We start from the raw sequence: 21,914 nt of genomic DNA, 5'->3' as shown, positions 1-21,914 counted from the left end.
TTTGATGAGTGTGGGGAGATATCATATTGTGAAAATTACACACCTGCGTTTTCGCGGCATTAAGAATCCGATCAGTTTTTGTTACATTATATTTTTACAATTATAGTTGAGTCAAACACCCATGGAAGATGCTAACATCCGGCAATACCTTTTTTTCATAGATATGAAATATGCATAGAAAGGGGATTTGGTTATCTATCGCATTGCATTGCCATGCTCCTGCCGCATTGTTTGGCAGTATTATCTACCTCCTGCTTAGTATACTTAACTAAATACCCAACGTGTTACATAAAGTTAATAACTACAAAATGCTGTTGCGTTTCCGTGTTATAAGAAGATAAACCATACCAAACAATACTGTGTTTACCGACGTACGAAGACAAACAAAGATGTATGTTTGCCGAGGTACGTTTTTAAATATTTAAATATTTTGGCATATTTTTAAAACTTCTGTGTAGAGCCAGAAATCCGGAACAGTCAGTATAAATAAGAAAACCGACGATTATAACAGTAGTAGGTATTATGTAATATTACTAGATGTTTTAAAAGAAGCACAAATCGTCAATACTCTTTCGGACGTGTCCTATTATAATAAATACTTAAAACAGCGCAGAGATGATCTGTGATCGCATTAAAATGCTACGTGATGACTTGTTGCAGTGTCACTGCTTGCGCGGTTGCGGGGTCTGTAATAACCTACCCGGCAATTACCGCATCGCGTACTTCAAAGTTTATTTATTGTATCCAGGCTCGCTGGCGTCAGACCGAAATTGGAAAGTCTTACATATTTAACTTTTCAATAGATAATGCCAGTTTTTATTACTGTCCTATTACGGCATATAATATGTCCTATTATTAATATTACGGCAGATTTTGCTAGTTGGAACAGAATTTAATAACATGTACTTACTTCGATTACCTCCTTATCTAATATTGCTTAGGAAAATTGTGTTAATTATTCAATCATAGATGTTTTTTACTACTTTTTTTTTATATATGTGATATAAAAAAAGTTGCGAAAACGTTTAAAAACCGACATGATAAAAAACAATGCTCTTAACAAAACAGACGAGATCTGCGGGCAGCCACATCAAGTTTCGCAGTCGCCTTCGGCTGTCCATATAAAACGTTCTGAGGTCATAAATTATTATTTAGCCACATAGTCTGCAAAGCCTACATGCAAATAATTAAAAAAAAATTATTATATAAAAAGGGCTACAATGGAAGCGTCCGGGTGGCGGTGGTGGGGTGCGGGGTGGTGCAATAACGGCAGCCCGCGGCCTCTCAGCGCGCTCGCCGCCTTGGGCGTCGAGCGAAGCCCGGCCTCCGCCCAACGTTATTAAAGGAACACCTAGCACTGCTTTTGACGCCTGGGGCAATATTACCCGAGGCGCTCATCTACAGAACAATCATTTTGAAAATTATTCGGAGTCAGCCTGAGGCGTCTGCCTGACTCGGCCAACGAAGCCGCAGTCGCTGCACGCGGCTTTGGTCGCCGATAATCATACTATTTCTACCACAGAATACAGTACGTACGACGTCATAATACTGTATACGAGAATACGAGTTCAATAGAATTTATGGATTTCCATAATACTGGAGAATTGAAAATACCATTTTGTATGAAAACCTGGACTGGACGGACTTGTGTTACACAAAGGCGAAAACACATCTAAGACGTCGCAGTGCTGTTGATTATAAATCATGGCATTATTATCTATATCGTCATTAACCGAAAGCCGTCCACTACTGAACATAGACCTCCCTTTTAGTTGAACACTCAGATTTAAACCAGAGATTTGTCACGGTATTAGTCGTCCGTATGTGTAACTACCAGTTGGAGCTTTTATTGTTTCTCAGCAAATAATATCCACTCCCAGCTCTCATATTGAAATGCTCTAGTTTCACCGTAAACGACACAATATTAGATACGTACCTAATAATAAAAACTCGAAGTCTGATTAGGTAGTATTAGATAGAAAGTACCTACCTATGGATGTTTATTGGAAAATATATTGTCATCACATGACATTTGAGATACGGGGTGAATTTTGAAATAGAATGAGTTTTCGAGGCCCACACGAGCAGCACTTACCTATCACCAAAGTTTCTATTCAAATGCCGATCTGATTGCAATAAAATAGCTATAATGCCTACTTCGAAAATCCCCTGTACATTAATATGTGGCACTTCTTTATAATGCAATATACAGGATTATTTCTAAAATGCTAACCCGCAGGATTACTAATATCATTAACAACTTTTGTCCCATGATTTTTTATAAAATGTAATAATTTTACCAAAATATAAAGTTTTTCAAGTTTTTGTTGTACTATATGACACTTTCGATTTGTATTTGGTAGTAATGACGATCCCCACTCGTGCGTTTTGCAACGGATTGGTATTTATGCTAGCGCTTTTCTTTTTATCATCGTTTAGAGCGTTTATATTTGTACGAAAGCAAAATTAGATAAATTGGTGCCTGAATTACCCACCCGTCTGTGCTGGTTATTTCGTCGTCTACAGAAAGTTGACAGAAAACGTCGTGTATAGAAAAGGTAGAATGATCATAAATAAAAAAAAAAATAGCGCGCTCAAATGAGCAGAATTTTGAAAAAAGAACTACAAGAAAATCGGCTAGATTTCCGTCTCGACATTTCGCCTAGATAAAGAACTTAATATTATGTAAAGTAGTAGTATGTTTTTTTATGTTTTACTTTTTACCATTATTTGTTTATTATTATTTACCTACTATTTTTATTTATTATGTTTTACTTTTATTTTTTTTCCTGTAAACATCTACTGTGTAATTTTTTACTTCTTTGTATTTTGGACTGTATAACTACCACTAATCAAAAATTGCAATACGAATTTGTGATTATTCGATATCCATCACACCTTTCACTTGATTCATATACGTATTGTACGTAAGAAGCATGTTTTTAAAATGTCACTAGGCACTCCCAACGTTTCATTAAAATAAATTTTCATTGCAAAGAAAGTTACAAGACATAATTATTCCTTTATCTATAATTCACTGTTGTTTTTGCTTCTTTATGGGCGTAATAGAAATCATAAAAAAGAATATAATACCTCCAAAAAATTCGTGTTTACCCCAGTATGCTAAATAAAAGTGCTATTGTACTGTACCAAATAAGGGGTACTTTAATAGTCTAATGCTTTATTTGAAGAAAAAACAGTAATTATAGTAGTATTTACAATTAAAACTTACCGTACAAAGTGTACTGCGGTGACAATTTGAATTGTTCCGCGATTACAATCCGCAACGAGACTGGCACGACGAAATCTTTTCAAACACACTGATCAGACTCGCTCTCGCGGGAACTCTGCTTCTGCCGGTTTTTAGTGCTTTGACAGTTCCGTCCGTTTGCCGGTTGGGGTTGCTAATTGGAATTTTTTTTATATGTTAGCCGACATGTCGTCCGATTTTTTGACGCAAAATATCGGCGTGTTGGGTAACGTCAGCATTAATTGCGAACATGTTGAATAATATATGGGCAACAAGTACTCTAATGAATGTGGGTCTTTGCTACATGACGTAGCGTGCCCAGGGAATGAACAGTCAAATAATTATTTTAGTATTGTTAATTCGACTTTATTAATTTTATTTAAAAGAAAATGCATCTAGATTTCAATTCGTAATGTTTTTGTACATTAAGTCTTATTAAATATTTATCTGATAATAATAATAAAAGCATTTAGTATCATTTGTAGTTTGTTATGTAGCTTACCATTAGGGACATAACCACAGCTCGCCTAGTTCATATAGAAAACAACAATTGAAATATGATAAGCCTATGTAATTTAACACAACGAATATTGATAAAAATATTTGCCGTTGTTGTCTATATTAATTATAACTTTGTAATGAATACTTTAGCGGATTTTTTTCTTTAGCGGTTTGTATGTTCACAAGTCAACTAAACTATATTGTTATTATAAAATGGCCAATGTGTTCCGTAGCGTGCGTAACGTATATGGCGCTTAATTTGGTGCTGGTAACACTAAATATGAAAGTCGACACCTGGCGAACACTGTACGAACTTTGGAATGAAGTATCTCGCGCGATTACAATAAAGTTGAGCCCCCGCATGCACTCAACAAGTACTATTATAGTTCAATAGATGGCAGTTTGCAAACTAGAGACAAAATTTCTATTTTGTTAAGACGGCCATAATAACATACTCACCGCGTTCGTATATTTAGTTTTTCTTAAAGGCTGACTGGTAGAGAAAGCTTTTAGCATTAAGTCCGCCTTGTGTACCAGTATGTACTGTGGTCAACAACGTTTAATAAATAAAAAGTTCGAATATAGCAGTATAGATAGATAGATAAATAAATGGTTTATTTAACACACACGTGCGATATACGTAAACAAAAATAAAAACTAATCAAAAAAACATTAATACAAAAAAATGAACACTATTACAATATAAGCATTAAAACAAGATATCATTTTATTTAATTTAAAAAATAAAACGAAAGGTCAAATAACAAAACGGACAAACAGAAATATGTAAACAATAAAAGCTCGCAACGCATTGCATGTGTGCGCTGTGGTGATAAAAACCATGGCCGTAGCTCAGCGTAATTGCTGCTCAACTAGAGCAACGTATACTCATATTCTGCTACGCCCGAGAATAGCAGAAAACGGTGCAACGATGCGCGGCAGTGAGTGCGTAATAGGATATATCAAAAGAATTAAATGTTTATAGAATCATATTTAATTTTATGGTTAGTACTGTTAGTTTGTGTCCGCGTAATAATAATAACTGAATAATTAGATAGGTGTGTTAGATTAATAGGAGTTACAAAAATAAATTATTGTTGGAAGGTAGCAATACCATAGACTCAAAGTGCTTTGGAATGCCAAGTTTTTGTTTGCGTAAAAGTGCCTCTTTAATGTGTTTACTAAAACAAAACTGTGTAAACTTAGTATACACAGACCTTTTTGGCGAAGGAATATTATTCCAGTACTTCGTAGCCTGGTGGCGGAAGCTACCCTCAAAAGCTACCGTGCGGTGTATATAACCTGCCAGAATAGGCATAGTTCGAGTATGTGCAGATTTTGTAAATTCTAACTTATTATACAGATACTCAGGACTTTTAAATTTCACGATGTTCAACATTAGATAGGCAAGATGAAGCTTTCTCCGAGAGTCCACCCTGAGCATTGACACATCGTTTAGAATAGTTGATATGTGACTTCGTGCAGGGACATTGAAGCAAAATCTGCAGCAACAATGTCGCCATAATTCAATTTAGATAAAACGAGCGACTCTCAAATAGCAATCCTTGCTTTCTCACTGAGCAAATCACGGATTCCGTATAAAACCTTAAGGCGATAGAAACAACTACGAACAAGGCCCAACACGTGACTCTCGAAGCGCAAAGTATTGTCTATAGTTGTTCCAAGACTCTTAGCTTCCTCCACGCGGTTAATAACCTGTCCTGAGATTACTACATTCGGCTTTAAGCTACAACCTTATCTCTTTTAGAATCTGTACCCAACACCATATATTTAGATTTACAAGGATTGAGGACTAGATTATCACAGGACCATTGGTAAATAGTGTGCAGGTCGTGATGATGAGTAAGATAGCTTCGAGAGAAGGAGAGATATTTATAGAAATCCAACAAAGCAAGCAAAGTCACACGACCAGTGTCCTGTTCAGTAAGTATACTATCCGTAACATCTAGTAATGCCGTGACTGTGTCACGCCCTCTCCGGAAACCAGATTGGCAGACAGGAAGGATGATATTAGATTCAACGTAGTCACTCAATTGAAATTATACTACCTTTTTTTTATATAATTTTTTTTTAATAATATACTACCTTTTCAAACACCTTAGAGAGAAATGAGAGGATACTTATAGGCCTAAGGTCCTTCAGGTCGCATGGGGTATCCACCTTGGGTAATGGATTAATCAACGCTGCTTTACACTGCACTGGGAATTCCCCAGTAAGCGAAGACTTATTTATTATATCTGTAATAACTCCCAAAGTGTGCGGTAGAGTGAGCAGCACCATATCCCTACTGATACCGTATCACGAATCGCATTTGATTTAATTGTGCGCAGGAAAAAAAATCTCAGCCTGAGTTACCGGCTTCAGTTGCAACTCAGAAGAGCAGAAACGGTTTGATTCAAAATAAGTCTGCTGAGTAGCTGGTACAAAGTTACGTCCTGAGACACTGAGAAAATGATTATTTATCTTATCTGGATCATTAAAATTGTCCTGCAAACCATCGCCTTTGCTGGCATCTACTAAGATTTTTTCCTTTAAAATTTTCCAAAATACTTTACTGTTATTTAAATTTTTATTAATTAAATTATTAAAATATTCTTTTCATTTTGCAAACTCATTACCCACTAAGTTTCTCAGGTCCCTGTAATACTTACTGGCTATGTGAGTCCAGCCCTGTCCGACGATACCGATCGTGAGTCTGATTGCGCAACTCCACATGAACCTAACAGTGTCAGTTGCCTAGCGCAAGGATCTATTTTGTCTAAGTAGTATTATTTTAGAAGCAGCAAATAGGTCAAATAAACCCAGGATCAAACTGTTTAAACGGCTAACCATGGAATGTACGGTAGGTTGTATTGATACAGTTTTCCAGTCGATTGAAGCAACTGCCAAGTTAAAATCTGTAAAGTTTATATTCTTCATGGGTCTATACCTGAGAAACCCAGAGGGAGGTTTTGCTTTTTTAAGCACGAGAGAAACAGTAATCATAACATGATTCCCCAGATCACCCCTAATATTATTCTCCGCGACGTCTCGCACTCGGCAGTTAGTACAGACAACATCGATCAACGAGGTAGATTTTACTGAAAACTGGGTTGGGTCCATAACTACCCGTTACATTTATTCGCGTAGAAAGCCGCATTTTTTCCGTTGTCATTCAAAATCTTTAAATACCGAACGTGAACGTCACATTTAATATAAAAACCGACGCCCCCACCGCGGCCGCCGCACATGTGCGTGAGTCGCGGGGTGCAACGCAGATGGTAGCCTAAAAATTTTATAATTGAATATTTTTCCCAGACTTAATATATTTTTTCCTTCCTCTAAGCTTAATGTAGTGACCTATCTCAATTATCTCGGCTCAAAGATTGAAAATCAAATTTGGGCTTCGTGAAGATCTGTAAAATTGTGTTGTTTATGGTAGTTACAAATTTCAAGTATATCGGTTGAGTAAATCTCAAGCGAAGCCCTTTCAATACACTCATTACAAAATATATATATTGACCTACTACATACAACTACCTAAAATGAAACAATGCAAAGAACTATGCCACGTATGTGATGACTTTAAGGGCGCGTTCCCACTATGTCGTCACGTTTTATTATCGTTGGACGACTGTCGTGTCTAGCCTGTTCCCATATCACGACTATCTGTCGTGGACGCTTTTTTATCGTTGAACGACTGTCGTGACTAGCTGTTCCCAATAGATCGTGACGACAATTTGTCCTTTCACGACAGCCTCCTTGCAAAGCGAGCAGAGGGCGCGGGGTACGAGAGGGGAGGACAGAGAGCGAATTCGTGCGGACAGCGATAAATAAAACGTGACGATAATCTGCCGTCACGTTTTTACCGTGACGTTTTGTTATCGTCTGACGAATGTCGTTCTAGCTGTTCCCACTATGACGTGAGTTTGTCGTTGTAACGATAAAAAATCGTGAACGATCATGTCGTGCTATATGTGAACAACTTCATTTAAATATACAAGCCACGACACTGTTAACTGTCCGACAATCTGTCGTCACGACAAAGCGGGAACGCGCCCTAACACGTTAATGGCCGTGATGGATTACAGTGATCGGTACCACGACACATCTAACTTTGCGACGCCCGTTCACACTGTAGGATAGGGCTAACACGACTGAGCGCGTTTTGTGCGAGTGCGACATAATTCGCGAGATACTACTATTCTTGCAAAATGTATCTCACGCTTTACGTCGCTCTCGCGCAAGTCGCGCCCTGTCGTGTTAGCCCTTCTGGTGGCAAACGCTACGTATTTATCCATATAATAAGACCGACGCGGTCCTAACGAACTTCTGTTGTCACTTGGTTTTTAGGATTGTTTAAGGCACACCTAACCACTTTTCTTTTAAAAAAATACTTTTATTTTATAAATCGAATTTAAAAGTTATAAACTAAACAAAAAAAGGGTTAATGTCAAATGTCAATCTAAAATCAATAAGGTAAATCATACACCAATTCTAAGAAGATGGAAAAAAATCACCAAAGAACGAAAAAAAAAGGAAAGAAAAAATTTATGTTTTGCGAGATGGATGAAGTGACAACGTTCACAAAGGAGTTGCCGAAACCTTGATTGATGAAGAAAATCGAACAATTTTATGCAGAAACTGTTATTTATCCTGAGATTACTAATGAAGAACGTCGCATTGACTAAAATATTATGTACTCCTTATAACCTATCAGGATGGTTTAATAAACAATTATTCCTTTTTGAGTTATAAAATCTATTGACAGCACGAACGCCGATTGAGTCGTTGTTTTTATATTCTTTACCTTGAGGAAAAGGCAATGGTTTAGAAAGTATAACCATACAACCAGGTCTTGGTATTTTTTTTCTTTTGTTAGTTTTAGACAATGAACCTTATGTAGGGTGGGTCATTATATCCGAGTAAAGTTAATTCAGAGGAGTATAGAGTTCCAATTCCGGGGAAAGTTCCAATCCCGAGACTAGTGTAATATTCCATTTATTTGATCTGTGGGCTACTTGAACAAACGTTAGGTACATATTCGATCATTTAAAGAAAGTTTTTCATAAGTTTTTCAACATGGATGCAAGTGCACTAAATAAATAATAGTTATATACATAGCTCGATCTCGATGTTCAAAAGTGTTATTCAGTTACATAGTGTTCAAGCATACAAGATTGGATTAGCAATAAAAAACTTGTTATGGAGAAATAAATAAATACTCTATATACTTTTTTGAAGTGAATGGAAGCATCTGTTTGATTGAAGGCCAATGGAAATGATTGAAACCTCAAGGAAAACACTGTATTTTATTATTTCCTAATCTATTGTTACGCAGATGTAATAATGACTACGAAGAATATTAAACAAGTCCAAGGACACACACGTTTAACCTTTGATACCTGGCATTATTAATTACCCATGCTGTTTTTTATCAATTGCTTTTGCATTTACATATTTAGTAGTTAATACTTGTACATAATATATTAGTTACTCTAGTATAATTATTGCTCATTTAGTTAGTTACACGCATTACAAAGCAAAGTATTATCATCTATATGAATGTGACCATTATTTTTTTCGTCAGAGCGGGACGACTGTAAATTTATTATTGTTTTAAAAATAAAATACATGTTTATGACACTTAACGAAATGAAATGTTTAATGATTAAAAATAAAAGAACTAAAACTGTCTTATGTGATCAGATGGGCTACATCATCGTCAAAAACAATGCACGCGGCGACAAGGCTTACGTGATGCTTCGCTTTCGCGCCATTATACTAAATTTATTTTCACGTTTTTTTTTTTGGCATTTTGGAGACAGCGAGACAGTCCCGCTTAAAGTGGAACGTACGGTCACTTTATCAATTACAAAATTGTTCCCAGTTGGTTTGGAGTAATGTTTGTATTTGAATCACACAGTGTGAGAAACTTGTTTCTGTTAAAAAACATCCTTCAACTCAAATATCGATTGACCCCCCGACTATTATAATACATACCCACTGAATACATAAACTCAATTAAACATATTAGGTATATGTTGTAGTAACTATACAAGTGTATTTTAGGAAGATGCGTTAAAAGGAAAATAGTAAAAAAAAATTTGGTGTATTATAAGTACTTATGTACTCATTTATTACTACTTTGCCGCAAATTCCTAATACCAAGAACCTTACAATACCTATAGTATTCTTAAATTAAAACATTCGAACAATGTTTTTTATGAACAACCTTTAAATTAAATAAATATAAATTAATATTTATCTTACAAATAATTAAGTTCGTTGTCCTATTTAATCTTCTACAATAAGGCGGACTTAAGAAAGCTTTTGCCTGGCTTGACGAGGTTCTACATTTCTGTAAAAAAAAAAGAAATTAATACAAGTTTAATATTTTCATATATAGATAACGTAATATATAATGATCGAGAAATTACGATAAGATTTAATGTGAAAGATGGGGTACTTAATCCTTTCGGCTATTAGGTACTTAACTAAATATAAACAATCTCGAGATTGTATATTTATAAAATTATTTTTACTTACCTTCAAATACAAAATACAAATACTTAGCTTCATATGAAATTGCATGCCTATTTTTATACCTATTGATTTGTGAAGTATATGTTTCTATAAAAAGATGTATCAAGATTGTTTACATTTAGTTAAGTACCTAAACAAATGGACTATAGTATCATTTATATTTGCAATTGTACTGATGTAGAAATGGCTAATTCTAGAATTATGTAATAATTCGTTTAGACTTGTTTAAAATGGGAAATTTAATTGAATTACATTATGTTAGGGACTTTCTCACACAGCTGAAGACTTTAAATAAGTTTTAATCGAAAGTGTTTGTAGCTTTGTAGGGGGCATACGAAAATACTACTACACTGGCGCTGCAACCGCCCCACTACTAATTTTCATAAACTAGTCTGCAAGAGGCCAGCGCGTGACGCGACTGTGGCGCTGCAGCTGCGCCTCTAAATATTGTATGAAAATTCGCAGTAGCGCGACTGCGCTTCTAGCTTCTATAAGCGTCTAATTATGCCGCCGTTAGTCAAAGGGCGCATGTGAAATGAAAAAAAAATGTTATGTGTACTAACGACCGCGATCAGTAAAAAAGGTTGATCTATCACTATTTTTATTTCCTAGGTGGTTAAGGTGTGAAGTTACCGCAATAGAAAAGTAGATATTTTTTAATTTCAATTCTTTAAACATCATTTTGTCGGTTTTGAGTTTTTGACACAACGTCCTTTCAATTAACGGCGGCAGATTTTTTACGTTGTAAAAGGGACTGCGTAATGCTTAAAATTATAACAGTAATGGTAGCGTCGATAAAAGTAATTTTTATTCATCAGTGATTGTGTAGACGGGGTATACTTACAAAGGTAGCAACATTCGACACCCAGGTGTTGCTGCTTGGGGCAAAGGCTGACTCTCATCTGCAACCGATTACTGGGGTCGCAGTCCTCCACACGGAGACATAAACCACCTTGCCGCACACAAGGCTCCTCGAGCTCGATGATGCTCACTAATAAAAAAGGCACACTAATGAAACCACTACATTAACTATACATATTTTGGTATTTGTTCCGGAAATTTCAAAAATATGATATAATAAATTACTAATACTGTAATAATATGTAGGCTGGTATCATAAAATAAGAATTAAGCAAAGACATTAATATCTACATGTAGGTATATATAACTACCGTAGACGCATGTTAATTATTATATCTAATATAAAATTTTAATTTAAAAAAATTGTAAATGTAATAGAAATGAGGGGTTTCCACAAGACAAGCTTTCACAATACGTACTTACACATTTAAAAAATATTTTCCTGTCACATAAGAATGCATATACTTACCTAATAAGTATTTCTTATTACTTAGTATTTTTTTGATAACGGAAACTACGAGTGGTGGGCTGGTGGGTTAATACGGAAAGACTATGAAATACCTTATCTTTCCGTGTCTGGTATGAGGCTATCCGAAAATTATAAACTCGTCATTTGGATACGCTTTTCTCGTCAGCTGTTGATTTCCAATGAACAAGCCTATGCATTTTAGTTTTACCAACAAATACGTAAAAGTCGTGGTAGTCTAATGGTTTGACCTACTATCTCACAATGAGAGGCAGTGTCTGAATTTATGTGCGAAATGTAATTTGTTTACCATGACCTTTTCGGTGAAGGAAAACATAGTTATGAAAGCTGTACGTCGAAGAAGGTTCACAATTTTCGGAAAACGTGTGAGGTCCCCAACCCGCATTGGGCCAGAGTGGCGGACTATGGCCTCAACCTTCGCCGAAGAGGACACCCGTGCTCAGCAGTGGAACGTATAAATGGGCTGATGATATTAAACGTGTAACTCACCAAATACGTAACAACTTTCGCCAATGTGCTCGAATTTCAAAAAACTGTTTCTACACTCCTGGCAAACCTCTTTATGTAAATAAGTGGAGGTTCATAGTCTCTGCCTACCCAAGGCAGAAAGACGGAATGGCGTTATGGTATGCATGTAAAACAATTGCTTAAATAGATAATACTTTTGATAAGACATTGTTTTTCAAATATAAATAAATAAATTTAAAAACAGCGATAAGGTAGAATGATAAGAAGCGACAATTCTCACGTGACGCGGGCCACCCCGATTATTCATAATCATACAAGTCATGTTTCATTGTCGGTGTGTGCGTAGTGCACCACAAGGCAAACAAAACAACCGCAGATAGTCCACTCGTAGCATCGCACTCGCACCCCACTACCCCCCTATGTCCATTGCAACTCCGCATTTTCTAATCAAACCCCGTTTGCCTTAGCAAACAGCAGCAACTGCATGGCTATGTATGTATCGGAATATAAAAAAATATTTCGACTGGGAACGTAATTTTGTATTACAGTTTTAGTATATTTACATAAGTTAGCACAATATTCGCCAGCACGTTAAAAATTTTAACATTCAACCTTTGATGTTTTAGTACTAAGGAAGTCCATAAGTGAAGTAAATATTAGTGGTATTGTTAAGTAATTTTAAAAATGCTTACGCTCCACAGGAGTAACATTTACGGGGCCGGCTATGACCGCCACCACAAGAATCACAGCAAATACAAACACCGTTTTTGGAAACATTATATTGAACTGAATACAAGTCGATGTATTGCCAACAGAGTCCCTGCTAACGTATGGCCAGAACATACATTACTCGCCTTTATATACCCCTGTTGATAAACAAGCTCGCTAACTGTACGTATACGAGTGTGGAATTCACACTACTTGGTACAAATTAATTAATTAAGCAATAGATTCACACTCAAACATTGTTTACTTTTCGATTCCAGGAGGTGGTTTACAAGAAAACAGTCTCATTTACCCATTGATAGTGATTGCAATATACGGAAGAATTTTCACGAAGCTCTCGCTAGTCACGTGCCGGTGACAGTTCCTCCAGTCCTCTGTTGATTGTTGATTAAAAGTCAACCCAACAATAAATTGAAAATGCCATTGTCTAAGTGAGACATGGAGTACTGGTTGGTTTTTAGAGAAAACACGTTTTCTGTTGTGGAAAATATGACAAGTGCAAATAAATAATGCCCAGCACGAAGCTTTAGAATTGAACACTTTGCAATGAATTTATAAAATTTAATAGATTTTCAGACGTGTAAGACAAGTGAATTACAATAAAATAAATATTCATATAACTGGGTAAATGGTTCACCGTAAACAGTTCCTTTCCATCTGTGTGTAACACAAATTTTTCCGAAAATAATAATAGAGTGGAGAATATTACTAACTGAACAGACTGAACGGTCTATTTCTCAACTGAGGGCCTATTTCTTACTACTCACAGCAAGCAACCGCTGCATATTTAGACTTCCATTAGTAAGGCAAACAATGATAACTATGTTAAAAACAGAAAGTGTGTCTGTAACAGAATGACGTAATGACTTGGTGTTTTAAATTGGTCGACGATTATTCCCGAGCTCGCACTTGACCTTGTACGAATTGTTTGTCGTCGGGGTGACCTGTAGCCTGTAGACCTCAATCACGTGATGCTAAGATGTGAACACAAGTCCACAAGTACAATAATTCCGTTTCTTGAACATTTCGTTTAACAAAGAGAAGATTGTTAGTTGCAAGTTCCAATATATTGTTTGGCGTCACATCCTAATGGAATAATATAGATCATTTTAGTTTACCTACTCATTCATTGGGAGTATACTGAATAAAATTTACTTAAAAGATATATCTTAATTGACATATTTGATAGATTGTTATTGAGAGAAGATAAATTAGATTTACACCTACAAAGAAACAATTTTTTAACTACCTCCATAGCCGAACGGTTACTATGCTAGACTGCCATGCAAAGGTCCCGGGTTTGATTCCCGGACGGGGAGAAATATTTGTATGGCCTAAATTGGTATCTATAAAAGGGTAATTTTCATGTTACTTTTCTCTACCTAATTTCGGCTCAATTATATTTTTTTTATGTAAGTATTCGAGTATATCGTCGGTGATTTGTACAAAGTGCGTAAGCGTCATTTCAAAAATTCTAGAGAGGAGCAATTTATAGGTTTTAAAATACAATTTTTGTTTTAAACGAATGTACTTGGGTTTTTTTATGTACAAAACAATATCAGATTTACTATTATCTATATTAACTGTAAAATCAGAAAATAAATATGGATGTTCGCCCTTTATACTTGCACGGTTTCAATGTTTTGTACGTTCGCCTGATTTGCATAGTAAATTCTTAAAAGGATAACAAATTAAAATAACAGTTTACCCATGCTAGTGCAAGTAAAGCCTAAATTGGAAATAGATTTGCTATAAATGGGGAATGCCCATGTTCGATTACTTTCATCTCACGCAAGGGTTGTTCAATCCCGTGCATCTCACTCTATGTCGAGACACGTTTAATACTGTCACCTTTGTGTGTAAATGATGTCAACTTATGTCTCAGGATGACGTGTGTAGTGACAGTACCCCTTAGGTCTTTGCGATTTAATCATGAGTCACATTATTGCACTATGGATAGTCGTGTCGCTTACCATCAGATTTGGTATCACAAACAACTGAGAGTTATATACTAATGATAATTCCAGGATTTCCACTCTATGCGTATTGCTTTTTCGAAGTTCAGGGAAATGTAGGTACTATGCCTATTTCGATTTATATTTATGATTGATTAGCTACGCTCTGGCTTTAGTGAAACCAAATTAGGTACTTAGGAAATATATGACATGGCATTGAGGATATTCGACTCAAAAATTGTTATTCCTTCGCACATGGACATTGAACAAATTTTTTTTTTAAGAAGTGGCGGGTCGAATAAGCCGTCCACCTGTCTGTGTCCACAGTGCAATGGTGTATTCAGAGCTTTAAATCACAAAGCTTAAGTAGCTTAATAAGTTGACAAGATCCTTGTGCCTGTAATTTCAACAGTAGGCACCTTTTCCGTTCAAAATCGGAACGCAGTAATGCACACATTACTGCTTGGCGGCAGAAATAGGTTGGGTGGCAGTAGTTCCCTGGACGAACTCTTTCACGTGGAGATCTATTGCAACTAAAACTACTACTACTAATTGACATCTGATATCTCAAACATTAATTGTTATAACCACAGACATGTAGGTATCTGTCTATGGTTATAACCAGTATCAGGGGGATTCTCAATCCCCCTTATTGTAATACGATCATTTGTTTACATTATGTAGGTTATTTTTGTGTAGCGCTATTATGGTTATAAAATTAAATATAAGTATAGCCACACCTTTCTAACTCATTACATTTGAATACCTGTTATTATTAAATATTTCAACGAATCGCAGTTGTTTTCACATTTTTATATCAATTTCTGTTTACATTTAAATGCTAATGAAGAGAATTAAACCTATACTTGTTAGATAATTTACAAAACAATCGAATCATTTAAAAAAGCTTTTAGTGCAGGTACTTAAGAAGAGTAGCGAGAGTAGGTGGTAATTCTTACAAAATCTCAAAATTTTTGTCATTCACGTTAAAAAAAAATTTGATTAATAGTTAGGTAGTAATTATTAATACAAAAAACGAACACTCAGAAAAAATTCCTTCGATCCTGTCGGATTCGAACCGACGTCTTCTTGCATACCGTGTCAGACGCTGTACCAACTAAGCTACGGAACGAACCAACGGACCTCACGAATTTTTCTATGTGCTTGCGTCGTGTCTTTCTACTTGGTCTTTCAACGACTTTTTAGTCGTAGCGCCATCTATGAGAAATCTATTGCAGATTTATCACCCAGTTAGTACCTTTACAGCTACCAGTCCTGGCGAGGGATGTCGCTATTCACTGTATTAATTACATTTTTATTGAATTGATATTCAATTATTTTTTGTGAAATCACTGCACTAGTTTGTTATAATTATTAATACAAAGATCGAACCGTCAGAAAAAATTCCTTCGATCCGGTCGGATTCGAACCGACGGCGACGTCTTCTTGCATACCGTGACAGACGCTATACCAACTAAGCCACGGAACGAACCAACGGACCTGACGAATTTTTATATGTGCTTGCGTCGTGTCTTTGTACCCAAGTACCTTTACAGCTACCAGTCCTGGCGAGAGATGTCGCTATTCACTGTATTAATTAAATTTTTATTGATTTTATTTTATTTTATTGATTATATTTGGCTTAGTTGGTATAGCGTCTGGCACGGTATGCAAGAAGACATCGGTTCGAATCCGACCGGATAGAAGGAATTTTTTCTGTGTGTTCGATCTTTGTATTAATAATTATAACAAACTAGTGGAGTAATTTCACAAAAAATAATTGAATATCAATTCAATAAAAATTTAATTAACACAGTGAATAGCGACATCTCTCGCCAGGACTGGTAGCTGTAAAGGTACTAACTGGGTGATAAATCTGCAATAGATTTCTCATAGATGGCGCTACGACTAAAAAGTCGTTTAAAGACCAAGTACAAAGACACGACGCAAGGACATAGAAAAATTCGTGAGGTCCGTTGGTTCGTTCCGTGGCTTAGTTGGTATAGCGTCTGGCACGGTATGCAAGAAGACGTCGGTGCGAATCCGACCGGATCGAAGCAATTTTTTCTGAGTGTTCGATCTTTGTATTAATAATTATAACAAACTAGTGGAGTAATTTCACAAAAAATAATTGAATATCAATTCAATAAAAATTTAATTAGTTAGGTAATAATTAGGTTTAGGCATCGAGTATATAACCAGAAATAGAGACGAAATATGGGGCATATATTCTTGATAACTTAAAATAATAACGCATAGAAACGTAGTCCGCACACGCTAAGTGAGGCAAATTGAAGCGCTCCCAATGGGCCTACACGAGCGGGCGGGCCTTCAGTGCTCAAGGTTAACTTGCACCGCGAACAGCTCAAGAATTTTAGCTAAAATGACGAAATGTGCGGTAAGTGAGTGTAAAAATACGTCAGACAAATAAAAGACAAAATAATAATAATATAAAAATGTCCCCAAAATCATACCCTCACCTTATATAAAAAAGTTAAATTTTATTTATGAATTGTACACTGAGATGAGTTATTGGTAGCAATGAGCTTACACAAAATATTAAGTCTTACTAGATTATATCGCTATTTTTTCTTGGCTTATTTTGTCGTCATTCCCTCACCGTCAAATGTGCTGACTACGCTCTCCTTTTTTTAAGTCATTTATTTTGGGAACCACTCTAGTAACATCAAAAACTGCTTAGTACTATGGAATTTACAAATAAATACAAGTTCTCCCTAATAATATTTATAAATCTCGAAAGCACGAATTTCGGAAATTCATTAGCACTGCCCAAGAACTGTAATTAAAAATTAATAACATTTACGTATTTACCTACCTACGTACTATTTGTGTACATTTACGCCGGGTTAGAATGTAATATGTTCGCAGGCGGCACAATCTCAAATGAAAGATGTATTATGTACTTACTGCATGGACAGTAAGTCACTATGAAGTAATTATATGCCTTAATGCATAATTGTTTTTATAACTGGGTTTATAGTTGTCAATTACGCATTGTATCACTTATAGATTAGGGATAAAGTATATCAGATCGAATTTAACTTTCTTTAAAGTTAAATTAAAGCTATACGTGAGTAGAATAAAGTCGTCCGCTTTAACATTTTATATTCGATTCTATTAAACTAGCTGTAAAAACGATTCAAAACAATCCAAAATGTAAAGATAAGGACGATGTTGACGGTACCAACGGTGTGCCAACATGATTTTGTTAGAAACAAAATCATGTTGGCACACAATTGTTTTCTTTCTTTTTATCTTGTCACTATAACAAGCGATGAAATTAATGTACCTATATAAACAAAAATATAATGTTAATTTTTTTGTTATTCACGAAATGTCTCAACTACGCACAATTGGGTCAATGAGGCCAAGATTACATCATTTTCAGCGTATAGAAAATCCGGAATCAGGTTAAACATCAACGTGTATTTGTTTACGTCTCTAGAGTTGTTTATAAATGCAGGTAGGTTATAATTAAGGCTCGGATAAATAAGCAATATAAACCACAAAATATGTACATACAAAACGGGCAAATAATTCTAAAATATTATTAAAGTATAGAAATATAAAAAATAAGTCTACAAATATAGACAATATCAAAAACTTCAAGAATTTTATTCTGTTTCAATCATATTTGCATAACTTTTACGTCTATTACACAATTTGGTACAAGAAAAAAATACTACCGCAAAATAAAAACTACTTTTGAATCAATTTTTTCCCATTTCCATTGTCGAATTCAGCGCGTCAAAGAAAGAAAAAAGTAATGACTTTACGAAATAGCTATATCTTCCAAAATTTAATAGTCAGAATTTCAGGCGTTTTTGCATTTCACAGAAGAAATAGAACGAAGTTCATCTATGTATTTAAATGTACTTGTTGATGCGTCAATTGCTCCACGAAATATGTCGTCTTGCGCCATACAAACTTGCAAAAATAATGCTTCATCAAGTCTAGCCAAAGATGGAATTACGTTCCATATATACCTAAGTCTACTTTTTATATTAACTGCTAGTCTTCTTGCTTAACATATTTTTTCAAAATGATCACATTGTATCAATTTATCGATTACGTAGAAAATATCTCGAGTTATTCGAACATTTTGCAAATATTGAGTTATTGATTTAAAAGGTCATAATGATTGTTCTTCGCTTAATTAAGGACCTTAGAACGCATGTCAATGTTGGAACGTGTAAGTTTTTAATAACAAGCGTCAAATCGCGACACAAATGTACCCCTCGTGAGACAAATAATAAAAACGGGTATTCCCACGGGGTTATCTACTATGATGTGCAAGTTGTCAATAATGTCGATATCGATAAAATTATTAAGTGCGAAATTAATAAATTTTATTTTGTTTAGCAGTTAAAAGTTGTAAATGTAGTAAAATAAACCTGTGTAACGGTTTCTACATCTGAAAGTTTTCGTTTTTTTTAATCACCAATAATATATTATATTTTTTAAAAGGCATCAGCTACTTTTAAAAAAATCTATGCACAAATAAAACTTATTTATTTGTGTATGGTTTAGAAATAAACAAAAATAAATAAAATAAATCAGTCAGCCGTGACCATAGGATCTGTAAAGGGCTCGAAACTTTGGCTTGTTTGAAAAAAAAACAAATATTATACTATTAAGATCCGAAAAATAATTCATATTCTATGTGTACCTAACAATCGCGAAAACCTAAGAACTCGATATGGGTACAGTTAATAATAATACTATATAAAGCCTCGAAACCTAATCGTAACCACTCCGAGAGATAATAATTCAAAGCTAAGAGTTTTCACAAAGCACATATCAAATTTGTAAAATTATTCTGAAAGCAGTGACATAAATGTAATAATTACTATAGCAGTTCAGCTCCAAACCGTAATCATAGAATAGTTAAAAGTTGTAATAACGTTATTTCTATGTAAAATTCGTAACTTTTTAACAATTACGACTCCCAGCAATTATGGTTTAGAGCCTAGGGTGCATTTATAGTATTTTTTGTTTATATGAATGCTGTCCACACTAATAAATAATTTTATTTCACTTACTTACCCATAGCAATCTCCCAAAGACCTTTTTAGCAAAATTGATGTATTTATAATTTTATTTATTATTTATTTTACACCTAGGTATATTGTTTTTAAATGAATCATTCACTGTCGTTACGAAATGATACGTAAATTACCTGTTCAACATTTTGTTATATAATCATCGACACTAAGGGCCGTATTCCAGAACTCTACTCAATGCTCAAGTCAGGACTTAAGCAGACTTGAGTATGATTTCAAGCACCGGAAATACGACCCTAATGGCAAGGACTTGAGTATGATTTCTGGAATACGACCTTGAGAGTCGACAACGTCTACGACTAACACATAAAATGTGTAATATTACAGCTTTGAGATATAAAACTGTTGTCTTATAAACAAAGGACCGACTAATTCTAAAATTTTGCGACGAAAACCACGATCAATACGCGACTTTTTTTGGGGTGCAATCAGATCTAAGGTTCTTGGGATTGAAAAACGGTGCCTCCAGAATTAGCTTATTTCAGCGTGGCCAGTAAACATCGTTATAATTTCAAAACGGCATAACGACTAAATCACGACTTTTTTAGGGCAATCATATCTAAGCTAGGAGCTGTGGTTCTGGAGGTTGAGTAATGGTAACGCTGGAAGAGGTTTATCCCAGAGTTGGCAGTAAAAATAACTTTGAAACGGTGGACCGACTAAATCTGGTGTTTAACAACTAGAGCTGACTAAATGACGACTTTGTACCTTAACTATTTGACCATTGTCACTCTGGAATAAGGAACGCATGAAATACAATTGGCATTTGTTCTGAAGTCGTATATACGGTGGATCTCACAAAGAACAGGAATGTAGTCCTTTATTGGTCAAAAATTCTCCATTATGTACAATTTTTACACGTAACTGTGCCTGTCAATGGACGAATTTGCATCTTCGATAATATTTTGAGCATAGGAGAGTTTAATCGTAGTATAATATGTTGTACTTACAGATTGCGAACATGATTCGAAAAAATATGTGTAAATAACATTTTGTTAAATGCAGTGGGCACTTTGATTGATTGTGATTGGTATCTTGATTATGGAGTATGATTATGAAATATACATTCTAGTTCAAACTATAACAAACAACAATAAAGACGTCTAATTTGATGTCATTTTTTAAACACCGAGCTGTCGCTTCAATTCTATAATTAATGGCGCGTGAGACGACTCGCGTATGTAACGCGAGATTATGCGAATATACATAGGGCGCACTATAAGTTTCCGGAACTGGCCACTTACATAAACAATATTTAAAAAGTAATTACAACATTTGAAAATGGAACCCTTTGGCTGTAGAATATAGTTTGTTTCACTTGACTGTCACTTGTTTTTACATTGTAGTGTCATTTTAGAAATTGGTTGTCTACATCACCATGGATTTCACTCGTGAAAATTTTCGTAGTATGATTTTCTACATCTTTAAGTGTAATTTAACAGCTTTGCGGAGCTGCGTTCGGCTACAAACTACTTTTGGCGATCAAGCACCATGCAAGACGACTATTTATAGCTGGTTTGCAGAATTCAAACGCGGTCGTGTGAATCTCGGTGACGAATTTCGTGATGGTCGCCCGTCAACTGCTGTGAACAACAAAAACATCGATGCTATGCGCCGCATGATCAAAACAGGCATGTGACATACCAGATTCAGAGATTCGGGCATCTTTAGGCATAGGCATGAGTGAAATGGAATCAATATTACAATATTACAGGTGACGAAACATGGATTTATAGTTACGACCCCAAAACAAAGCAGTAATCGAGCGTATGGGTCTTTCGAGATGAGCCGAAACCAACCAAAATAGCGCGCGTGTAAAGTGCCTGTAAGCGGATATCACTTCTTTTTTATAATAAAACTGGACACGTGGCTACTGTTGCTTTTTGGAGAAACGTTGTAGCGTGAATAGTGATTGGTACACGACTATTTGTTTGTCGAAAGTTATTGACAAACTCCGTAAAAATAACCGTAAACGCCGTATGATCTTGCACCTCGATAATGCCAGTTCTCACACGGCCAGACAGACAAATGAATTT

The 21,914-nt window shown here is 35.4% G+C and overlaps 1 protein-coding gene across 1 annotated transcript in view; it reads right to left on the bottom strand.

Annotated features, from left to right (window-relative positions):
- The window catches only part of LOC113227761 (BTB/POZ domain-containing protein KCTD1), a 28,723-nt gene extending 25,374 nt beyond the window's left edge, over window positions 1-3,349 (bottom strand). The window contains exon 1 of the mRNA XM_026460761.1: window positions 3,233-3,349. The gene's annotated coding sequence lies outside the window, so the exon portion shown is untranslated. The remainder of the gene's footprint in view (window positions 1-3,232) is intronic.
- Window positions 3,350-21,914: the final 18,565 nt, after the last annotated feature.

Source organism: Hyposmocoma kahamanoa, unplaced genomic scaffold (genome assembly GCF_003589595.1).
Source record: "Hyposmocoma kahamanoa isolate Upper Pololo Valley unplaced genomic scaffold, ASM358959v1 100021, whole genome shotgun sequence".
In the NCBI taxonomy this organism is placed as follows: Eukaryota; Metazoa; Arthropoda; class Insecta; order Lepidoptera; family Cosmopterigidae; genus Hyposmocoma; species Hyposmocoma kahamanoa.
Note: the sequence above shows the minus strand (reverse complement) of the source record. Positions and strands in the feature narration are given on the sequence as shown.